Source organism: Notothenia coriiceps, unplaced genomic scaffold (assembly GCF_000735185.1).
Source record: "Notothenia coriiceps isolate Sejong01 unplaced genomic scaffold, NC01 NC01_scaffold00033458, whole genome shotgun sequence".
NCBI lineage: Eukaryota > Metazoa > Chordata > Actinopteri > Perciformes > Nototheniidae > Notothenia > Notothenia coriiceps.
In genome coordinates this window covers 85,093-96,034 of record NW_011366159.1, presented here as the reverse complement: position 1 = coordinate 96,034, position 10,942 = coordinate 85,093, and positions in this window count along the sequence as shown.

Sequence of the window (10,942 nt, the reverse complement as noted above, 5' to 3'; positions counted from 1 at the left end):
AATATGGTGTTCCACTCAAGGAAAAATGAAGGACGAAGAAGTGTGTGTACGAGAGGTCATGTCCAATCGAGACTCACAATCGGTAACGATTACATTTGTGGCTGGTATAATGCAGGGTTTTGTCAGCCCGTTAACAAAGACTATCGTTGCAAAGACTAACCGGGCACCCAGGTGTAAAGTCTATAATGCAGTATAGCCTGCGTTTAGACCTAGTCGAGGCAACATCGGGGCAAAAATCTCTAAACCCATGCCTCCTTTTCTCTCTCCCCAAAATAAAAGACTGCGACGCACTCAGGGGCTGTGTGGCCCCCTGTGTAAATACATATTTTCTGTAGTTTTCACGTAAAACGTACTATCCAAGGGAAAATTTCTTCGAGGGTCCGAGAGAAAGAGGAGCAGAAGGAGTGCCACAAAGGAGGAGAGGAGAGAAGTCCGACGTCCTGAACAAGGTCGTCCTCTTTCCGTCCTTCGCAGAGAAGGCAGGGGGGCTCGGGGCCGTCTGTGTCTGTCCTGTGAGAATATAACATATAACGGCAAGAAAGCCTTTGAGCTCCAACTGTTTCAGAGATAATCCTTGATAATCCATGATATGGTGTTTCATCACGGCAGTATTTAGTTTAGACAGAGCTGCCGGGTCCCGCATGAGCTCCGCCCCCTCCTTTTTGTTTTATCGATTTTTTTTTTTTAAAGCTTTATATCCCAAAATCAGCACTTTTGAAACAGGAAGTGAAATAGAGGGATATGAGGCATGGCTAGAAATCTGTTTGGTGTTTTGAGCAAAACACTTCATAGACATGTTTTTTATATCTTTGTATATATCTGAGACCTATGCTATTGCCTACACGTAGCATGATAGGTGACCTTTAATATATAAAAAACACAGATTAAATGTAGGACGACTCTATGGCAGTTTCTCATTCTTTGGTACTTTTTGTCATTTCCTTTTCCTCATAAGTTTGATTTTGTTTGACTTTCCACCAAATAAATAATATCTGATAAAACATATCAAAAGGAGTCATTACATTGGAAGACGTTTGGGGAAATGTTCTGTCATAAACGATAAATCAAGAGAATCATTCGAAGATTAATCAACAAAAATAATATCAGCATGTAAACAACTAAAAACCAGAGTTGTGCGGTTTTAATAATACTGGTCAAAGTTCATTATTAAATGAAGCTCAGTGCAAGTTCTTCCAGGAAGACTGGGATACATTCACTCCGCAGCTGCTTATACTCAGCTCATCACTGGCTTCCTGTTAACCTATTACATTCACCTCAATCTCCAGCAGCCAATCACCGAGCTGCAGCCAAACTTTAAAATGGTTCTCCTCTCTCCTGCAGTCAGCTGTGATTCCAGGTGTTCATGCTGCCGCCCGCCTCCTCCCCATCCACCTCCTTTCATCATACCCAGAGCCAGGAGAGCTAATCCAAAGACCTCATCACCTCCCCTCATCATCCCACCTCCTCATCAAATCCAGATCTTCAGCATCATCACCAGTGTCTAGACCCCGGGGGGTTCCCTATATGCTCGCGGCTGCATTTCCCCCTTTAGATATAAGATTTCAGCATCGGGGTCTAATCGCCAAAGACTTAACATTTATCATGTGTCAATAAATGTTCTTTAAACAAAATGAAGTCTCTCCTGATTGAACGGCCGTTTTCTGTGTGTTTGACATGTAGGAATGAACATTTGACTTTTTAGGATTCAAGATTCAGATTTGATTGTCATGTGTGCATAGCTACAGTGTAGTTATGACAATACAAATCTTAGGTCACAGGCTCCTCCAACAGTGCAACACAATAAAACAGATACTAGTGCAAGTAAATAAAATAGAATATAATAGAAATAGTGCAGAATAGTCTATATACAAGTAATTGGATTTTTGATATATATAAGTTGCAAACAGATGAATGTTATGGATGTTGTTTCAAAAGTTCAGGTGTTTAAAAGTCTTATGGCCTGTGGGGTGAAACTGTCTCTGAGTCTGGTGGTTTCAGACCCAATCTTATCCATAAGTAAATAATATCCAATACAACATATGACAAGGAGTGTTCGGTGAGTCTGACCTGCCGTTCCAGGACTGCAGCATCTCACACAGACTCTGCTTCTTCATCACCAGAGACTCCAGCACCGCCTGCACCTGCTGAGGAGAATCCACCCCGCAGGCCTGCAGTCGAGCCTGGAGCTTCTCCATGCAGCTGCGCAGCTCCGCCTCCTCCATCTACACACACACACACACACACACACACACACACACACACACACACACACACACACACACACACACACACACACACACACACACACACACACACACACACACACACACACACACACACACACACACACAGGGAAAGACACTCAAAACGGGACGAGAAGGAAATTGAATTGTGCATGTTCTATTATTTGAGCGGTGCAGTGCTTTAGCCAGGCCCCGTCCACTGTAATGGTGTAATGTATATTTCATTACAGCCTAATGGGCTCCATTAGCACAGTCTCCTCACAGACATTCAAGACTTATTGTTTTATGGCTGAGAAGAAGGGATGGAGAGGTGAAAGAGAAGAAAACAGGGAAGGAAGAGAAAGAGGGGAGGAGTGGAGATGGGAAATAAGAGGAGGAGAGGTAATAATGCATACTGGGAAAGAATTGGAGAGAGTTCAGAGCGGAAGCAATGGAGTAGAAAGGAGAAGGCAATGGGAGGGAAAAGGTTTGAATGGGTCATGATGAGAAAGATCAAGGAGGAAGAGAAGATAGTGGAGTGAGAAAGGAGTGAGAGGAGGTGTGAATGTCCTCAGGGAGAAAGTGAAAGTGATCATCCATCATTACTGTAGCCTGCAGATGTTCGTAAAGCCACAACTTCACGCTCCCATCACATTCCGCTGGCCACAACCACACAAACACACTTTACTGGCAGCCCACCAACAGCTTACAGTGAAAATGAACTCAATAATGCACCGCACATCCCGATTATGGAGAACCACTTCACTTGCTTACAGTACTGTAAGTGGTTCTCCTGCTAATAGTAGTGAGCTTACTCTGTATACAACATGCAACCACATGCATGCAAGGAAAGACATTTATTGTTTCTTTTTGCATTTTACTGGGGCATATTTGACTCTTTGCGGACATATTTAGAAGTCATGATCACTGCGGTTTCACTGAAAGCTTTTGGGATTTGCTGTAAAACATCAATCGGGAATTATAAGTCTTATTTGTTTATTAACAACAGCACTTGATGGTATTGATGTTTGTGAACTTGAAATTGTTGATTGATTTATAAATTAAGAAGCATTTTGTACATTTCTTTCTATATCTAAGGTTGCCTTTTGCAACAACCAACTGAACTGGTTTAATTAATTATGTTTTAGCTAATGTGTAAGATAATCTTGATTGTTTATGTATTTTTATGTCGGGCTCCCTCTAAACATCTGTGTCCTCGTGTACGCCGTACACTACAGCAGGGATGGATATTCCCCCAGTCTGCCACTTTTGTAGATTTAGTTTGACACATTGCAAAATTATTGTCACCTGTCGGAGCATGAGTGCCAGGGGCAGCGTTGACAAGGCCAGCTAACAAGGTCCTCAAAATCCATCCCTGCTGTAAAGTCGTAGTGGAGTTTGCACTGAGTGAGCACACTAAAAAAACACACACACACACACACAGTTTCTCTGCGCAATAACAGAAGGCAGGGTGTGTGAGAAACAAACGATGCCTCCGATGTCAAGAGAGACAAGACGTGGAAGCAACATCTCAGCTGGCTGCACTGTGTGTGTGCCGACCTGCTGGGTTTCCTTTCTTTTTGTAATAATGAACTGTGTCATGTTGGACAGTGGTGATATTTTTGACAATTATAGAAAGAGGCTGTGTGAGAGGGATGTTTGTTACCATACAGACTAGTCAGCACAAATGTAACTCCGGCTGAAGATGGTGCCTCTGATCAAAGTAATTGGTGAAATTGAGACAGAATAAAAAAAGGAGGAAAAACAACAACTGCTGTATGAAAGGACACCTCAGAAAAGGAGGGACTGACAATCACAGACTTCTCTCTCTGGCTCTTCTTCAAGTGACCTACTGTATTCCTACTACTACTGTACTCTATGCTGCCTATAGCCTACTGTACGTGATAGTCTTAAACTTTGGTCTCTAGAACTGCTAATTTTTCTTTGTTTTTGTAATATGAAATAACAGTGAGAGGAATGAACAAAAAATACACGTACAAATGTGAATAAGCTGCTGAAAGAATTAAGCGTCGCTCACTACTGTGTCCAAGACTGTGTCAGTATTTAGATTGTGTTGTTTTTATGTCTAGGAAGTGGAGGGCAGAGAGATACGTGGGACTCAAAAATAAACAAAATGACATCCAACCGCCCCCGGAATGAAGATTGTTTGCTCTTTCTCGCGGTTGTGTGTGACTGTCTGTGAGTGATTGTTGGCGGGGTGAGCCAGGAGGGGTCCGAGGGCCTGGCTCAGACTCCAGCCAGATCCTAGTTCAAATGCAATGAGATTCAAGGGAGGAATCAAGAATTGATTTGTCGTCGCTGTTCACCAATTCATGATAAATGACTCCACCCGGTCGAGTAGGACTGAGGTTGGCATTATGGCAGCTAAGATTTATGGAAGCGCTCAATTGCTTTATTTATGACTTAAAATTCTACCTTCTTCTCTACACTGCTCACTAAAGCCTGGGTTTCACAGAAGTATATCAGTAATATTAATGTTTGCTTTCGCCTCACTACAACATAAGTATCGTGCTGAGTTTGGGCTAAACAGTAATGTGACTCAGCTCACAGACTTCTCATACAGATACACATCACAACTTTGAGAGTGTTATGATCCGTATCACATTTAATCCCCTTTCTCCGTCACCACCCTCACATCACAGTCTGAGCTACAGTAATAGAGCTGAAATATCGGAAAGGTCATCTTTTAGATTACCTTTGTGCTCGGATGCTTCTGGAGACACTACGCCCTAAACAATGTAATACCACAAAAAACTGCTTAACTGCTGCAAAAAAGAAAAATTCAACTGTGATTTCATTATTTTTGGATCTGTGCTATTTGTCTGTGTTTAGAGGGTTTCGCGAACTGGTAGAAGAAAAAGGAGGGATTTGAATGTTTTGTGGATGTTTGGATTGTAAGAAGTTAAAATACGACAGACGGTAAAACACTGTAACGTTTCTGTATGGAAGGGATGTTGAAATGTTACCTCTGTCTATACTGAAGAATGCTCCTCAATGCTCCATCTGTATTTCAAAACAAACAAGGTCATTCAAAGCTATAGATATTCTGATTGATGCAGCTAATGTCTGTCTTTGCAAGCAGGTTGTTTGTGTTTATGAGGCAAACATTTAGATGTCACACACACTCACACACAGAGAAACACCCACCGGTGGAGCTTGTACAATCATACAGTTGCGTGGTGGAAATGATCACAGTGAGTCATGATGGTAATGATATGATTTTTCTCTGAACGTGGACCAGTCTGTCATGATACAATAATTAATAAAAAGTGTTATGTCACATAAAATATCCTGATAGTGTCTATTTGAAAGGGAGAGAGACACACACACTCAGCAGAAAGGGAAGGTGAGAGTGAAACAGAAAAAGAAAATGCTAAATTGAATTGAGTTGGAGTGTTTGAGTGATGCCGCATCTCCCCCATTCTATTAATCCCAACCCGGTGTCTTTCAAGAAAGAAAAATAGCACTTGCTTGGTTCGCAGATTAGCAGCAGGCTGAGGGCTTTTGCAGGGAATTGTAAGAGCAAATTGGACAAGAGAGTACGACTAAATCCCTGATGCAATTAAGCAACAGTTGAATTATTATGTTCCTTTTACACTGAGCTCTGTCTACAATTTATCTTTGAATAAAAACAGCATTGGAAAGGAAATGAGAAATGCACAAGGCGGCACAAAATTCACCTTTGAGTTAGAGAGAGAGAGTGGGTGTATGTAAGTGTGTGTGGATTTAGTGGGTGAGAAAGTAACTTGACTCAGCATACTGTGTGTGTGTGTGTGTGTGTGTGTGTGTGTGTGTGTGTGTGTGTGTGTGTGTGTGTGTGTGTGTGTGTGTGTGTGTGTGTGTGTGTGTGTGTGTGTGTGTGTGTGTGTGGTAGTAGTGCTCTCAGTGCTGTACAGTGGAGAATCCCTGTACTAAGCACTTCAACCTCATAAATAACACTTTTAATCAACCGTCTCACACACACAGACACACACACACACACACACACACACACACACACACACACACACACACACACACAGTAGTAAGGATGAGAGAAGTTGTAAAAGTGTATCTACTGTGTCGACAAACCTAAAAGAAGTGGCACAAAAAGAACAACGTGTAACTAAAATGTCCAGAGTTTTAATCCAGATAAACATCTTTGTCACAACACCTCCCCTGCTTTCTGCCTGAAGATGGTATTACTAAACCCTCAATTAATAAATGCTTAACCTCAATAAGTAAGGTCTAAAACGCTTCATTGAGAAAAAAAAAAAAAGGTACTGTAGGCGAGCTCAGAGAACTCAACAAGCATACAAGTATTTCCCTTTGGCAATTTTAATTACTTAAAGCAAATTAGTTTTAAGATAGTATTAAGTAATACTAATTAGCTTTTTGGCAGATTGTTTTGGCAGCCTGTAAAAGCTGAGGTTTGGTTTTCTCTGTGTTACGGCTTGACCCACAGATCCTTAAAGACACGTTTTTAAGAATATAGAAATGTTCTGTTTTACTGAAAAGTTGGAGCTTTTTGTAAAATAATTGTCCATCTTCTCCCTCATCAACATTCTGAATCTATAAATATGCTAAACAATTATTATTTTAAAATGTGCAGAACACATAATGTCTTAAAAGCCTAACCAGGGACACAGTCTGCAGAACAGCTATGGCTAGAAGTCCTGTATACTCTATTAATCTATTTGACAGGGACAATACATGTAGGCATTGTTATATTTGAAAGGTTTTCATAATAGACTTGTATATGTTGCATATTGAAAAGGCTTCAAACTAGGATTTAGAAAAAATATTTTCCATCTTAAACTAATTTTTTGATTATCTGTGTGAGTAGACAGTTTTTCATTTCAGGCGATTATTGTTAAAAACACATTCCTAAGCTCAGATATCCAAGTTAAGTAATATTGAAACAATTATTTAAAAGATATTTTTGTGGAGGGCTTTAAGCTCCCATCTGAAACCTTACTCTCCAGTCTGCAACAGCAAGTCATGACAGTGTGCATATCCTCAAAAACACATCATTGTCATATCAGCCTCTATTAAGCCATTATTACCCTGTTCCCTTCATTTTCTTCCTGACATTTCTTAATTGCATCCGTCTGAAAGTAAAATACATTTGGGAAGCACCTAATCATTAAACTGTCTGAAGTTTTCACAAACTAACATGTAAATTAAAAATGTGAGGGACATTGAATAACCTCATTACAAGAAATAAAGAAGAAGCTGGAGCTTCTCGGACAGGGGTCTCACCTTCAGGATGGTCAGGCATGCCTATAGGTAAACAAAGTATAAGCACTGATAACAGAATGAAACGTAAAAAATGTTGACAGAATAAACACAATAACAATGCTCAGCTGAGTGCCATCAAAGTCAACATGGCCATTATCGTCAACAAGGTCATGACAAGAAGGAGCTGGAGGGGAAGAAAGGAGTGAGTGGGTGTTTCTCAATGTCGAGGATGCTTGCTTGGTAGCACATGTCTTCCCAGTCACTTGCTTCAGAAGCGAGCCAAGAATCCTTCCTAGCCTCGGAAAACGAAGAATTGTGGAACAAGCTAACAGGTGTGCAGGTGTGCGTCATATGCGAGGCCCCGACTTAAATGGAGCGCAAATTCCGCCAAAGATTTGGAAATTGGTCCGTGCGCAAAGCATTGTGGGGATTTTAAGACCGCGGAGTCTACAAATGTGCAGCCTCGAAATGTCTCGCTACGAAGTACGCTGGGCTCGGTAGAATTCCAAGTATGCTGGACATTGGAACAGTCCTTCGGCGGCACTCGATGACGCAGTCTGCTTGAAATAGTGGCTCTGGAGCAGCCTCCCTCGACATTGAGAAACACCCAGTGAGTGAGGCTGCCATGTTGAAAATGATGGTACGACATTTGAAGAAAAACATGGACGAGTTTATTTTGAAGAAGCAGATAGGGAGTATTTTGTTGAACACAACACATGTTAAGTTCTGATTGAATGTAACAAAGTACAAAGAAAGTAAAATACAATTCATGTTTTGTTGGCCTTCAAGTCACACTTATTACTTAAGGCACTTATTAAACTGCAACCAGTGGCAGCCATAGTATTCCAAGTAGTCCATGATAAACACTGTATGGACAAATTAATCATTAGAATAAAAACACACCATTGCATGACCTTTTTATGAAAAAAAAGACGGGGAGAGAAATTTAGGATATGCTTTTTTTACGGAAATGTAAAAGTGAAAGAAAGAAAAGCTCTCGCTATCTGAAAATGTTACCTACAAATAATTAAGATGGAGTTTAAAGCCTGAAAAAGCCGCTTAAATTATTGGTGAAACATCTGAAAAGCTGATATGTCACGTGACCCAAGTGACTGAAACCCTACAAAAAACACCTTTGGCACTTATTTCAGCTTTGAATAATGGCTGCCAAACCGGGGCTTAGTGTCTGTGTAAAGCATGTTGTACATCAAAGCCTCAGTAATGCATCCTCTGCTTTAATACTATACTATTATCAGGAGCCTCATCCTAGAAGATCTAAAAAGCAGCAGGGAAGAGCAACAGTTGCTCGGAGACAATGTGTCATTAAAACAAAAACATAGTCTTAGAGAAAACACACAAAAGAACAATGTTCAGCGGAGACAAAGCCAGGGCGAGATCAGGCTGCCTAATAAGGACGGGGACCAATTAGAGATGTTTAAAGGAATGACAGGCTGTCATTAGAGGTTCATCCCTCACCGCTGCACCTGCGTGGTGACATCATACACACAGGAGAAGTGTGTGTTCCCCTACCAATGTGTGCATCAGTTTGTGAGCAGGAGATTTGTAGTTCCTTCATGCTGCAATTAGAAATGTGAAGCATAATGATTGTGTTTCACATGAGGCTTTGTTCCGTCTGAATACTATTTGTTGTGTTTAATCATATTCAACAGAAAACATGTCTTCATTGTTCTCTAGTTAAAGTACACATTTCAGCCACAAATTTACAATTTTGTCAACATCATGATGAAGCATTTCTAATTAACATTATCTGTTGACTCCATATTTGGACATGGTACTTCACAGTAGTACTGTCCCCGGGATGTATGATACATTTGAAGGTTAAGGTTATTGATTTGTCCAATTGAACATATTTGAAATAATAAATCCTGTCTTCTCTAGCAGAGATAACACAGCTTTGGATTTTGCTAAGAAAACAGACGCTGATGTGAGTGATGAAACAGACAGACAATGATTTAGACACCTGGAAGAATACTCAAGAAAAAAAGCTCCTCCTTGCAACAGGAGCAGTCTGTAGGAGCATATTCTGCCATAACGACACACACACAGACTCACAAGCTGAAAACAATATGCAGTTGTGGCTGATATTTATTATCTTTCAAATTGAGTTTCTCATCAATTAAGATCCATTAAATCCAATGTAACTTTAGTAATGTCTTTCTCAACAAACACTTTTACTGGTTGTGAGTTATAATTTATTTCCTAGCAAATATCATATCAATCTGTTTTGTAACATTAGTTGACAATTGATTCGTCTGAAGCCATTTTGAGAATGTGAGAAGGCAATGTTTACTTAATGAGTACTGTGAACTAGATTAGTATCTGTGAATAATATTATCATTTTTGAAGAACAGTATACAAACATCATTTTGAGGGAACAGGTTGGATTTCTGTTTGATTTCTGTTCCTCTGCTACAAACGTAAACACATGAGGTGGCTAAAAAAAGTAAAAGAAGGAAGACTAAAAACTCCACAGAAATGATTAGAAACAGACCACAGTGTAAGGGTGGCTGAACAAACAGAGATTTGATTACAGACAACACCTCTGCAGACCCCTCGAGTGAATTCGTCGGAAAAAGGCACTCTCAATACACAAGCATGCATCTCTCCCAGAGGACACCATCAAAATGGAAAGCACAGAAAAACAGGACAACCCCGTGAACGAGGGCCATTCCTCATCTTCTGTCTCCCCTTGCTCCTGCTAGAGTTTCCTGTTCCAGAGAACAGGAACAGCCAGTGGCTTTATCAAGATTTATGAGCTAAATCATCATTGGAAATATAAGACACTTGTTGGGGCACAGGGGGAGATGAGGAGGGGGGAGAAGATGAGGAAAAAGGAAGAAAGATGAGACAAGAGTGAAAAACAACAGAGAGGAAGACAGACAGAGGGAGATATGAGCATGTTGGTAATAACAGATGTCTAGACTTGATCCAGAAACCCTCTTCAGTGCTATCTTTTGTGTTACTGCTGTTTTCCTCTCTAAATGTGCTGACATCCCATTTGAAAGCTGTTATCAAGTAAACACTAAAAACAAGCAGAAGTGCAGCAGAGATAAAGGGCTGACTAGACTCACAGAAAAATAAGGTGAGTCCATCAGCCACAGCTGTTACATTACACAACCATGATGCACTCATTCTCCTCGCTTTACAATGATTCCTCAGGAAAACAACAATAAGATACACATATTAGACCTGAGAGACAGAAACACACACATCACGCTGTTTCGTTCAGGAGCGTAAAGAGTGAGGGAAAGGCAGCTTTGATGACATGGTGTAATAGATACAAAAATTGTTTTTTTCTAGGGTGACATAAGAAGACCACTAATAATCACTTGTCTGTGTATTCAGAGAATACAGATGAACCAGGAAGATGATGGGTTTAGGGTAGTTTAGAGCCATTACGTTACGACTGAGATAACATTTGACACATCTCACCTCAGGTCTAGACACAGGACATGCAG